This window comes from Daucus carota, chromosome 9 (assembly GCF_001625215.2).
Source record: "Daucus carota subsp. sativus chromosome 9, DH1 v3.0, whole genome shotgun sequence".
Classification (NCBI taxonomy): domain Eukaryota; kingdom Viridiplantae; phylum Streptophyta; class Magnoliopsida; order Apiales; family Apiaceae; genus Daucus; species Daucus carota.
In genome coordinates, this window is record NC_030389.2 from 37789416 (window position 1) to 37803880 (window position 14465).

General features: G+C 32.4%; 1 non-coding gene across 1 annotated transcript; it reads left to right on the plus strand.

The window, feature by feature from the left end:
• The first annotated feature begins 535 nt into the window (after positions 1-535).
• On the plus strand, positions 536-642 carry LOC135149811 (small nucleolar RNA R71). Its single transcript, XR_010288026.1, has one exon. It is a non-coding gene; the product is annotated as a small nucleolar RNA R71 (small nucleolar RNA).
• The last annotated feature ends 13823 nt before the right edge of the window (positions 643-14465 follow it).

Consider the following 14465-nt stretch of genomic DNA (forward strand, 5'->3'; position numbering starts at 1 on the left):
AGGTGCATACTGTTGTGAAGTTCCAGCCTGACTATACTGTTTAGGTCCCTGTTGAAATCCTTGTTGAGGCTGATTATAACCCTGATTATTACTCCAGCTGAAATTCGGATGATTTCGGTTGTTAGGGTGGTAAGTAGCTGGAGCAGGCTGTTGACCTCTCTGAAAGTTGCTCACAAATTGTGCTGATTCACTAGAAATGGCACACTGATCAGTAGAGTGAGTACCCGCACATAATTCGCAAATTGAGATTGGCTGTTGAATTCCTTGGTTAGCCAGAGAATCGACTTTCATCGTGAGAGCCTTAAGTTGAGCAGCAATAGCTGTAGACGTGTCAAGATCAAGAACTCCGGCTACCTTCCCTTGAGTAAGTCTTTGAGTAGGGTTCCGATATTCATTAGCAGCCATCATTTCAATAAGATCATAAGCTTTTTCATAACTTTTAGCCCATAGCGCACCTCCAGAAGCAGCATCAAGCATAGGTCTGGATTGAGGTCCATGACCATTATAGAAACAGTTTATTTGCATCCAATCCGGCATGCCATGATGGTGACACTTCCTTAGCATCTCCTTATATCGCTCCCAGGCTTCACAGAATGTTTCTCCTGATTGTTGAGAGAATTGAGATAGAGCATTTCGTAGTGCAGCAGTCTTTGCCATGGGGAAGAATTTAGTGAGAAATTTCTGAGCTAGATCTTCCCATGTAGTAATAGAACCAGATGGTAAAGAATGTAACCATCCCTTAGCCTTATCTCTCAGTGAAAATGGAAAAAGCCTTAGCTTCACAGCATCATCAGAGACTTCATTAAATTTGAAAGTGTCACAGATCTCTATAAAATTACGTATATGCATATTAGGGTCTTCAGTAGGAGAACCCCCAAACTGTACCGAGTTCTGGACCATTTGAATAGTTCCTGGTTTGATTTCAAAGGCTTTGGCTGCGATTGCAGGCCTGACAATGCTTGACTGGATATCATCGATCTTTGGCATAGAGAAATCCTTCAATGCCTTACTGTCTGGTTGTGCTTCAGGTTCTGTCATTGTTTCAGAATCAGAAGAAGAAGAAGATGAGTCAATTGCTTCCTTACGAGCTTTAGAACATGTTAGCATAAACGCGACCCAAGTACCTGAAATAAAGAAAAGAAGAAAAGTGAGAAAAGAATAGAATCCTAGTCAGTGAATTTTAATGCACACTGATGACAAGTACATAAACTAATTAATTAACACCGAGTTCCCCGGCAGCGGCGCCAAAAACTTGTTCGCAAAAATCTACACGCAAGCGCACGTGATCACAAGTAATATATTAAGTTCGATCCCACAGAGACTGGTGAATTAAGAATACGCACCTATGCAACAATGTATGAGTAATTTTCACTGCTAAGACAATTAACAAGGATGTGTTCTTTTATACTAATAACTAAATTTACTAATCAAAATCAGAATAGGAAAACACATGGGATTCTAACTTCATTATCGAATTCATCTAGAATTGAAATTACTGATTAACATGTGACTGTTGATCCTAATCAGACAACACGAAAGTAATACATGCCAACTCTCGTTGCACACATATCATACCAATCAAAATCCGCAATTAAGACAGAAATCTCAGGGACACCAACAAAGCTCAGACCCTATATCTCTATAGCGGTAGTGTAAGCAGAGAGGTTTAATAACAGGTCGTCTATCGTGATTACACAGGGTGATAAAAATAGTTCAAGTCTATCATTCATTCACATAATCCTATGTTTACATGGCATAGTTCTAAATTCAATCATCCACTCTCGCTTCAGAAAGAATTAACAAACAACTTAGAAGTTAGCTACGCTTCTAAGAAGAATAGGCACGGCGCATGCAAAGAAATCAACGTACGTCACAAAATCAAGCAATGAATATTCGTTACTAGACTACATCGATAAATCCATTAGAATCCCATGAAGGCGGTTAGTTCATAATCGAACTAATCGACATCATGGGTTCTAATGAAAACATGATAAATAAAAGACGAGAATTAAGCGGAATAAAAGTGCTTGAATTAATAATAAAGAACACAACGTTACAGAATTGATGTTCACGATCTCGCTCGAAACTGTCACTTCCTCGCGAAGAACGATCCACTACAAAACTGATAATGTGCTTGATTACAAGAGAAAAACTGATAAAACTATATTACGATTCTACGATACAAGTGAGGCTAGGGTTTTTACACATGAGAAATTAGATACATTGACCAAGTCAACCGGGCCTTGACCGCTTCTAAAATCCATCAGAAAAGCTCCAAAAATCGGCCCGGAACAGCTCTGCTGGGCGCGGCCGCGCTAAACTAGCGCAGGCACGCCAGTGGGACAGTAGCTAGCGCGGGCGCGCTAAGATCTAGCGCGGGCGCGCTACTGTCTGCCACTGGCAGCCCGTTTCTTCGTTTTTTAGCTCGTTCTCGCGTGCATGCCCTTCCTCGCTCTAGTACCACTTCCGTAGGTGATCACGGTTGCATTTAGCATATGCAACAAGCCCTTTAAACCCCTAGATAGCTCTAGTGGACGAGTGTGTTCTCGTGAGGGTTTGTAGAAGATGTACCCACAAAATCCCAAGTCGTGATGAATCCACAATTCTCTATTCTTGCAAATAATGCACCAAAAACAACCTAAAATGATAGAAAATCACTTCATCACCTCAACTCGTGACTTGCACAGAAAAACACTAAAACACATCAAAAGACACTAAACACTTAAGTACAACCAACCAATTTAAGTGGAAATGAAGGCCTATAAGTGTGTATAAATACCACTTATCAAGCTCCCCCTAAATTTGACATCTCATTATTTCTAGACTGATTGAAACTTTGAGACATTCTTTCAACTGATGATCCTTGAGGTGTTTCAACTGATCCCTCCAATGTAGTTTCAACTGATGCTTCAGTTGAATTTCCAATAGCAGTTGTTTCTTGCACTAGAGAGTCATCAGTTGGAACATTAGTTCCAGGATTAATTCCAACATTCTGAATAATGTCATCACAGTCATCATCACTATCATACAGATCACCTTCACCTTCATTCTCAAATCTGAGATTATCATGAAATCCTTCATCTGAGAATCCTTGAATCTTCTTATCATCAAAAACTACATGGATTGATTCCATAAAAATGTTGGTTCTCAGATTATACACTCTAAATGATTTTCCATCAGAGTATCCAACAAAAATAGCTTCATCTGCCTTGGCCTCAAATTTTCCAAGATTTTCACCTTGATTTCTTAGAACATAACACTTGCATCCAAATACATGAAGAAAGCTAATTGTTGGCTTCTTTCCTTTGAAGAGTTGAAAGGGAGTTAGATTATGAGGTTTGGTAATTAGTGAAATGTTTTGAGTGAAACAAGCAGTGTTCACAGCTTCAGCCCAAAAATAGGTTGGAAGTTGAGCTTCATTAATCATGGTTCTTGCAGCCTCAATAAGAGTTCTATTCTTCCTTTCAACAACACCATTTTGTTGTGGAGTTCTTGGTGCAGAGAACTCATGAATAATTCCCTCTTCTTCACAAAATTCTTTCATCACAGAGTTCTTGAATTCTGTTCCATTGTCACTTCTTATTCTTCCAACTTTGACATCTGGATTGTTGTTTAATGCCTTGATATGATTGATGATGATTTTCCCAGCTTCATCCTTAGAATGCAGGAAGAAAGTCCAAGTAAATTTTGAAAAATCATCAACAATCACTAAGCAATATTTCTTCTTTGAAATGGACATTATGTTGACTGGTCCAAATAAATCCATATGCAAGAGCTGAAGGGGCTTCACAATTGATAAAAGAGATTTGCTTTTGAAAGAGATTCTCTTTTGCTTTCCTAGCTGACAAGCTCCACATAATCCATCTTTGGAGAATTCCAGCTTGGGTAGACCTCTTACCAAGTCCTTCTTTACTAACTCATTCAAGGTTTTGAAATTTAGATGAGACAATCTCTTATGCCATAGCCAACTGTCATCTGAGCTTGCTTTGCTGAGAAGGCAAGTGATAGATTCAGACTTTACAGAATTAAAGTCAGCTACATACACATTTCCTTTCCTTTGTCCAATCAGAACCACATTGTTGTCATCTCCTTTGGTGACAACACAGGCTGCAGGAGTGAAATTAACTTTGTAACCTTTGTCACAGAGCTGACTGATGCTAAGCAAGTTGTGCTTAAGACCAGACACCAATGCAACTTCATCAATGATGACATTCTCTTTTGCAATCAAGCCATATCCCATAGTATATCCTTTGCTGTCATCTCCAAAGGTAATGCTGGGGCCAGCTTTCTCCACAAACTTTGTGAGCAGGGAGGAATCACCAGTCATGTGCCTGGAGCATCCACTATCCAAGTACTACAAATTCTTCTTGTGGTTTCCCTGCACACATTTCACAAACAGATCAAGTTGATTTTGGTACCCAAATTGCTTTGGGTCCAGATTTGTTAGTCTTAACAGCCTTTTCCACTTTCTCAACCTTTTCCTTGGATTGAATTGATTCAATCTTTGGTTTTGGTTGAGAAATTGGAATATTAACTCTGTTTTCAAACACAGGCCTTTGAGGCATGCATACATTGTTCATTCCATGCAAATTTGAATGAAATTGAGGCATGTTAAAGGCATTAAAATAAGGATTGAACATATATGGCATGTTAGGCTGAGAATAAGGATTGTGAGGCAATAAACCAGGCATCATATTCATAGCAGATAAATTCATGTGAGGAACAGATGTCATAGGAATAGGCAAAGATAAATTAGGAGCAATCACAGTTTTACAATTAGCAGATAAATGATTTACACTACCACACTTACTGCAGGTTTTCCTAAGAGCACTAGCATTGGGAGTGTAATTGGTGTGCTTGTTAACTCCTATTTTGCCATTTCTATTTCCTTTCTTCTTTTTAGTCTCCTCAGATTTATGCTCACTAGTATCCAACTTCTTCTTGTTCTTGTTGCTGGAATTAAGAGTGTTATTAACACTATCACTGGTCTCAGAAGAACTATTCTCACCTTTAACAAAATTCTTTTTAACAGGACCATATTTCTTGTCAAGCTTCTTCAGAACATTCTTGTCAACTGATGAGTTTTTGTTCAACTGATGACTCTCATCAGTTGAGACTTTGCTTTTCAACTGATGATCATCATCAGTATTCTCCTCACTTGAACTGTTCTCAGATACCTCAAGCACTTTCTTATTCCTCTTCCATTCATTTTCTACAAAAGTCTCTCTACCTTGCATGTTAATGATATTGGTGGAAGCATCTCTTCTAGATTTCCATTTGGCAATAATCTCTTGTTCCTTATCAAGCTGCTTTCTTATGATCTCTTCTCTTTTCAGAACAACCAAGAGATCATCCTTGGCTGTCTGACACTCAATTTTCAGCTTCTCAAACTCAATAAATTGAGCTTCTAAGGCACTGTTTCTATCACTAAGAAAGGTGTTAGCTTCCTTAATTCTACTATTTTCCTTAGTGAGAGATTTTAAATAAACATGCAAATGATACCATTCTGTAGAAATTTCATTAATGGTAGCATTGCATTCATCTTTAGTTAACTCAACTAGGTTTGTAGTGAATACCTGACTACTGCTTCCAGTGTTTTCTTCTTGATCTGTTGAGTTGGCCATTAGAGCTAGATTGACAAACTCCTCCTCTTCATCAGAATCATCTCCAGCTGCCCAATCATCCTTTGTGATGAATGCTCTTTCCTTTTGTTTGAGAAGTTCATAATATTTCTTTTTGTAGTCAATGTTTTCACTTGACTTCTTCTCAACTTTAGGCTTTCTGCACTCATTTTCAAAGTGACCTGCATTCCCACAGTTGAAGCACTTGAATTTTGATCTGTCTACCATGCTTCTATCAGACTTGGGATTGCCTTTAAATGATTTTGCAGAATTAAAATTCTTTTTGAATTTTAGTTTGGAGAATCTTCTTGACAGGAAGGCTAGATGCTCATCAATTCCATCACTTTCTTCACCAGAATCAACTACATCTTTCTCTTTTCTTTTTCCTTTGCTTGACTCTGAGCTCTCCTCTTTGACCAACTTCTCAGTTTCTTCAACTTGAGACTTTCCCTTGTCCTTGACAGTATCCTCTAGAGATGCAACTAGAGCCACAGATGAATGCCCTTTCTTTTGGCTTTTCTCAATCTCTTCATCTTGTTCCATTTCAAGCTCATAAGTCTTTAAGGTTCCATACAGTCTCTCTAGAGTATAGTCTTTAAATTCTTGTGTATTTCTGAGAGAGACTGTCATGGGTTTCCATTCTTTGGGAAGAGCTCTTAAGAATTTCAAGTTTGAATCCTTAACTTGATATACTCTTCCAAAGAGCTTTAGACCATTTAACAGTTTTTGAAATCTGTTAAATGTATCACTCAAACTTTCACCAGCCTTGAAATGGAATGACTCATATTGTTGAATCAGAAGCTGCATTTTGTTCTCTCTTACTTGCTCATTCCCTTCACAGATGGTCCTGATGGTGTCCCAAACTTCTTTGGCACTTGTGCAGCTAATAACACTATCAATCCATGGTTTTCTTGTCCTTGTGCACTTCTTCAGTATCTTCTTGAGAATATTCATGGATAGGTTTTGGAATCATCTTACCTACCATGTCTTCACCATCAGCTCCCATACTTGTGCAGACCTTCATGGGGACATGAGGTCCTTTTTCAATGCAGTTCACATAGCTTTCGTCAATGGACAACAGATGCAGATGCATTCTCACTTTCCAGTGAAAATAGTTGTCTTTGTCAAGAACAGTAATCTTCACTCCAGCATCCTTCTTTCCCATCTTTCTCTAGCAGTGTTGATCTTTTTCCCTGTTTGTTGGGAACCTGGCTCTGATACCAATTGTTATTTTACACCAACTATAAGAAAGATTGTAGAAGGGGGGGTTGAATACAATCTTTTACAAATTAAAAGATTCAAGGAACAATACACTTAATCACAGTAAAACAGAAAACACCAAGTATTTAAAAATACGGGTGGATTGAATGATCCACCCGTGAGATTTTATATAGAAGAATCTGTGGATTGATTACAATTCGCACAGCTGCTGGTTCATCACTCAAACAAGTTCTAACTCTCAGATTTTTCTCTCAAGTAATTTGAACAAGTTCAACTGATGCTTCTAACTTGGTTTTATACTCCAAGTTTTACAAAGCTTTTAGCTAGATTACAAAATGCACTCTAATCTAAAAACAATGCTGCACAACTTTGTCTTATGCATGCTTTCTGAGATGTCTTCATCTTTGACCATCATCTTGATTTGATCCAGATTGCACTGCATGAGATAAGTATGTTTCTGCTTCTTCTTTATTTTCCTAATTAGGCTTCCATGTCTATTTTAGTGTAATTCGATCCATGTGATTTGTCAGACTTAAGCTCTAGTCACTTTCAACTGCTCTTTGCTTCATCAGTTGAAAGTTCTGGTTGCTTTCAACTGCTCTTGACTTTATCAGTTGAATGCCAGGCTCATCAGTTGAATTCCTCAGCATCATCAGTTGAACACTTTGTCTTCAGTTGAATGCTTGATTTTCATCAGTTGAAACATCATCCAGTCTTCATCAGTTGAATAGTTACATCTCATCAGTTGAATATCCTTCACTTAGATAAAATTACATGGCATTGGATATTTACAATTAGCCATCCTATTCTACCCATCCGTTGATAATTCCCAAGGATAAGAAATATAACAAATACAACTGAAATTTGATAAAGATTCTAAGTAAGACATGTTACAAAATGTTTATGTTATCATCAAAAATTATTGATTCCTAACAAATAATTTTTCTTTATAATTGCCTCAATTATATCTTTTATTCTTTGGCCAATTATATCAATATTTTCTAACAGATTCTGCTTCATGATCCTCATTATCAATAACCTTAAGTTCTATAAATATCATCGACGTTGATTCGATTTATGGTTCCACTTCATTCTGAACAAGACATAATATATCGAGTTCTCAATATTTTTCATTACTTATATTTTCTCTAATTTGTCATGTCTATAATCTCTTCCAGAGATCCTTCAATATAATCTCTTCTGGAGATCCTTCAAAAATTATTGATTTCTCAATCTAGCCATCATCAATTATTGCTCCTTTTCACCCTTTTTTTTGTATAAGATATGGAACCAACTTTCCTATCACGCTTCAGGCGTTCTTTTAGACATAGTAGTATCTTGAGGTTGTCCTTTTGCGACATTTATATCATAGGAGCATATGTAGCCGGTGTTTGCGACATAGTCACTATTTTCTGGTCATCAAAATGAATTATCTTATAAACTTGTGGTTCATATTCTTTATTTTGAGGATCAAGATGAGGCAATGATAATTCATTCTTATATTCTGCTTTCACCGGCTATTTACTTTCTCCCCCTGATTTTGAAAAAACAAACTCATTTAATTAAGTCATAACAAATACATATTGATGATTCCAAATGCACTCATATATAATATATATCCAATTGAGGAATCGATCTTACTAATATGGTGGAAAATCTATGATGACCAAATAATATGTTTATGATGGGGGGGAATTCCAAAAATTGGTTTATATGATGCGAATCAATAAATATGTGATACAAAATAATCAGCAAATTTTTTTTATGGACGAGATAATACTCATTATGAGATGCACCAGCATTATAAGCATATATTCTAAATAATGAATCTCGCATACTTCAGGCTGCGAGTTGATAATAACTTTGTATACAACCATATATTTCACAAAATATCTCACTGTTCAACAATATGATATTTTTATCTCATGCCATATCTTCATTAATTTATTCTCAAAGATGATAAATCACAAGTATATCTTTGCTGGTGATCAATTTTGCTTTATAAGCAAATACTATATGTATCACTAATAAGAAGAATCTACAGGTTCTTCAAAAGTGCATATAAAATTACTATTCGCATCTTTATCAAATTCAGATGACTTAGCTAGTCAGGCCAAACTATAAACCTATAAGTAAACTTCTGGTTTACTTTCAAAATAATTTCAATCATGCTTATTATAAAGTAGGGGAGAATCTTTCTCCAAGTTTTTTTTTAGTGCACTGAATGAAATTCAATATTTAAAGGCCCCTGATATCTCAATGCGATAAATTATATAAATTTCATTCTTCAATCTTCTTGGGAGAGTATAATTGCATCAATACTATACATGCTCTTCTAGAGTAAAATGTACTTCAGAGAGTAGATAAAAATATACATGCTCTTCGAGAGCCTTATACATGCTCTTCAGAAGCCTTATATACGCTCTTCCGGAGCTTTATACTTTCTCTTCTCAAATCTTATATTTTGAAAAACTATAATGAGGCATCCTATATAATTCTCCCCTTTGGATGACTCATGAAATATTGATAATAGTCATCTTTATATCAATCGAGAGAAAAATTTCTTATACACATAATAAGAATATGACTCAAAGTATTTGTATTGTCATGACCATTGCTACTATCATGGTAGGTATCCTCTATATCTCTAATATTGTCATATTATGGTACGATGTCATTCTTGCAATTCATAATCCTTTCCTCAATAATTCAAATTTAGTATACCACATTTAGTCACGATATCAACTCATGAATTTAACAACCCAAATATTTCATCAATTTCATAATACTGTATCCGCAAGACACAATATAATATTTATTCAATTAAAATCTATTATATCCAAATATTTTGGTTAAAAAAAAAAGAAGAAGAAAGTTGAGAGAGCTAGGGAGCTAGACAGTTATATAATAATATATGTAAGAAGAAAGTTGAGAGAGCTAGGGAGCTAGACAAGGGAGAAAGAATGAGAAAGAGAATGAGGAAGCATTTTTATTGTTCATCTCAAGTATTTTACAAACTCATACAAAAGGCTTTATATAGCCATCAAATGTGAGTTACAAGCCTGTTAAAAGTCTTGTATATTATTGAGAGTAAACAAAAGATCAAAAGTCTTAGGATAAACCAAAAGTCATCCACATATTCATATCATAACAATTTTCTATTTGTGTAGTAATTATTAACTATTAATGCGGTATTAATGCGGGAATTTCTAGACATAATGCATGGGGCCATAGAATGGTGTTAACATTTTTACTTATAATCCTTTCTTTTATATGCTTTAATAAATTATATGTACAAATATATGTATTTATACATTATTAGAATCTAATTTTTTAATCCTATTGTCGGTGAATATACGAACACCTTTTTTTATCTTAACATATCTATTCTATTATATTAAAAAAATTATATTAATATATTCCAATTTACAGACACGTATATTTGATATATTCTTAATAAATTAATCATGGCAGGTACTATAACTATAAACAAAATATTTTGATGGATTTATTAACATATTTTAATCCAAATATATTTGTAGGGCTACTTATTTCCCATATCTTAATGGACTAAATTGTTTAAAAATCCAAATAAATTACAAAGTCCACAATATCTTGTGTTAATTTTTTGTCATAAAAAGCAACTGACGAAAACTGAAGTGTCGGCATATAACAAAGGGGGAATAGAACTACTCACTACAAGCCCAATTAAGCTGTTAGGTTGTATATTGAATATTGAGCTTATTTGAATGTATTTACTCTATCTTTTTTTTACAACTGACTAAATTCAAATCCATACTAGGCCCGAAAGTGATTAAAAGAAATTCTTTGTTTTTTAAAATAGAAAAATGCTAAATTCAAGCCAGTACGTAGACTTTTGTTGTGCAAGAAAAAAAGATGATCGGTAAGTGCTAGGAAGCGTGGCCTAATTTCACGTTCAATTAGGATAGAATTGTTGCACATTATCGGGACAACCTCTTGTTTATCCTTTCGCTTAAATGTGAATAAATTCTATGTTGGATAAGGTATGCCACGTGAGTGGCTTGTGTCATGCCTAATTGAATCTGACGTTGTACGGTATAGTACGAGGAAATCATATCTAAATATATATCAATATATCAATCAATCATCAATCAATCAATCAATCATCAATATTCAATATTATATATATAAAGGAGGATGCGGGCGTCTCTAGAATTGTTCAATTCAGTCTTCTGATTTTTCTTAAATTTCGGATAGAAAATATAATTATAATTCAAAAAATCAGGTTTAATACAGTTCTAATGATAATAGAATTGTTCGATTCAGTCTTCTGATTTCTCTTAAATTTCGGATAAAAAATATAATTATAATTCAAAAAATCAGTTTTAATACAGTTCTAAAGATAATACAATTCTTTTTCTTATTGGATTGTAAAGATAATATTCTAAAATCTTGATATTTAGGAATCATAAAGATAATACAATTCTTATTTTTTATTTATACATTAATATACAAATTATTAATGAAATACAATCAATCATCAATATATATATATAAAGGAGGATGCGGACGTTTCTAGAATTGCTCGATTCAGTCTTCTGATTTTTCTTAAATTTCGGAGAAAATATAGTTATAATTCAAAAAATCAGGTTCAAGAATTCTAAAGATAATACAATTCTTTTCTTATTGAGTTCCAAATGTAATACAATTCTAAAAAAAAACATATTGAAGAATTCTAAAGGTAATATAATTCTCTTCTTATTGGATTCCAAAAATAATACAATTTATATATCTAAAAATTAATTTTCTTAATTTTAAAATAGAAAACAAAATTAAGAATTGTTCGAATATTGTGAAGGCTGAGATATCAACCTTCAAAAAGAGGATGAAGTACGTTTTTGTCTTCACAAGCAGCAAAAACAATTGTAATGCCAAGGAAACAACTGTTTTTTATGAACACAGTTCGTCAGGCTTTAAGTTCAATCATAGAAAAGATTTCACTATCCACGGAATACACTCCAAGAACATCTCCAAACAAAAGGCGCAAGATTTCTTTGTATGAATTAATCTTCAATCTTATCTTCGTGAGAATGTTAGTCTGGACTTTGCGGTAAAATTATGATTCAAAAAATCAGGTTCAAGGATTCAAACTAATTCAATTCTTTTTCTTATTTGGAAATGATAAAAGGAATAGGATTTTATTTATTCAAAATAGGTGACGTGGAATTGTTCAAACTAATATCTAAATTATAATGTTTTGTTATTAGTATTGTGTTTGACAAGAGAGAGGCTCAAACTAATTTTGATCTAAATTATAATATTTAATTTTGTCATAAAAATAATAATTATGGATTAATATTGTCTTTGACGGGTGGGCGGTTCAAACTAATTTTATTATTAGCATTGTGTTTGACGGGATGACCACTTAAATAAGTTTTTATACTAATCGTAATATTTTTTTATTAGTGATATGTTTAACCGGAAGATGACTCAACATAATTTTTATTCTATTATAATACTAATTTGTATCAAAATTTATAACGCCGCCGCGAAGCGCGGCTTTATTCACTATAATCCAAAAAATCAGGTTCAAGAATTTTAAAAGTAATACAATTATTTTCTTATTGAATTCTAAATATGATAAAATTCTTTTCTTATTTAGTAATTCTAAATAGAATATGATTATATTTATTTAAAATAACAAAAATAGATAAAATATAATTTATATTCAAAATTTGTAAGGTAATATGTACAATTCTTATTTTCTATAAGATATAAGATATATAAAATTATTATTACAATTTTTTTTATTTTCGATTTAGTCTTATAATTTTCTTAAATTTCGAATATAAAATAAAGGATTGTAAAGATAATAATCATTAAAAAAACTCATAGCAAAAAAATTAGAAACATAAAAGAATAATAATTTTTAATAATAAATAGGAATCAAAAAATAAAAATAAATAACAAATAAAATAATATATATATATATATATATATATATATATAATAGGAATCATATATTGATTTTTTTATTTCTTTTAACGTAATTGATTTTATGATAATGTAAATAATTCTTGATTAGTATTGTGTTTGACGGACACGGGAGGCGGCCCAAACTAATTTTTATCTAAATAATAATAAATTTTCTATTGGTATTATGTTTGACATGAAAGTAGCTAAAATAATTTTTTATCTATGTTATAATATTATTATTTTTTGTTAAAACGGGACCACAGTTTAAAATACTTTTTATCCAATTATAATCTTTAATTTTATCATAATTAGAATAATTTTTATTACTATTGTGTTTGACAGTAAGGTGACTCAAACTAATATCTAAATTATTATGTTTTCTTATTAATAGTATGTTTGATAAGGTAGCGTCTCAAACTAATTTCTATCTAAATTATAATATTTAATTTTATCATAAAAATAATAATTATGGATTAATATTGTTTTTGACGGGAGGGTGTTCGAACTAATTTTATTATTAGTACTGTGTTTGACCGAATGGCCACTTTAAAAAAAATTATGCTAATTAGAATATTTTTTATTTGCGATATGTTTAACGGGAAGATGACTCAAAATAATTTTTATGCTATTATAATATTATTTCGTATCAAAATTAATTTTTATTAAATGTTTGACGGACACGGGAGGAGGCCCAAATTAATTTTTATCTAAATAATAATAAAATTTCTATTAGTATTATGTTTGACGGAAAAGCGGCTAAAATAATCTTTTATCTAAGTTATAATATTATTTTTATTCAAACGGGACCACAACTTAAAATAATTTTTATCCAATTATAATCTTTAACTTTATCATAATTATAATAATTTTTATTAGTATTGTGTTTGAAGGTAGGGCGACACAAACTAATATCTACATTATAATATTTTGTTATTAGCATTGTGTTCGACAAGTGAGCGGCTCAAACTAATTTTTATCTATATTATTATATTTAATTTAATCATAATTATAATAATTATTGATTAATATTGTCTTTGATAGGAGGGCGGGTCAAACAATTTTTTTATTAGTATTGTGTTTGACAAGAGGGCCACTTAAACAAATTTTTATATTAATTATAATATTTTTTATTGATGATATGTTTAACGGGAACACGACTCAAAATAACTTTTATGCAATTATAATATTATTTCGTATCAAAATTTATAAAAAAGATTCTTTATTAGTATTGTGTTTTAGGGGAGGGCGGCCCAAATTAATTTTTATCTAAATAACAAAAAAAATTCTATTAGTATTATGTTTGACGGAAAAGTAGGTAAAACAATTTTTTATCTAAATTTATAAAAAATTCATAACGCCGCCGCGAAGCGCGGCTTTATTCACTAGTTCTTATTTTAAAAGATTATAAATGCAGGGCGTATCTAAAAAATATAATTATAATTCAAAAATTCATGTTTAAGAATTCTAAAAGTAATACAATTCTTTTCTTATTGGGTTCTGGAAGTAATACAATTCTTTTTCTTATTTAGAAATCACAAGGGTAATACAATTCTAAACAATATAAGCTACAATCTATAAAATTCTAAGTAGTCAAGAAATAGAAATCTTAAAATAACAGAGAGATAATTCTAAAAAATTAAAAAATAGGAATCTTAAAGAAAAAAT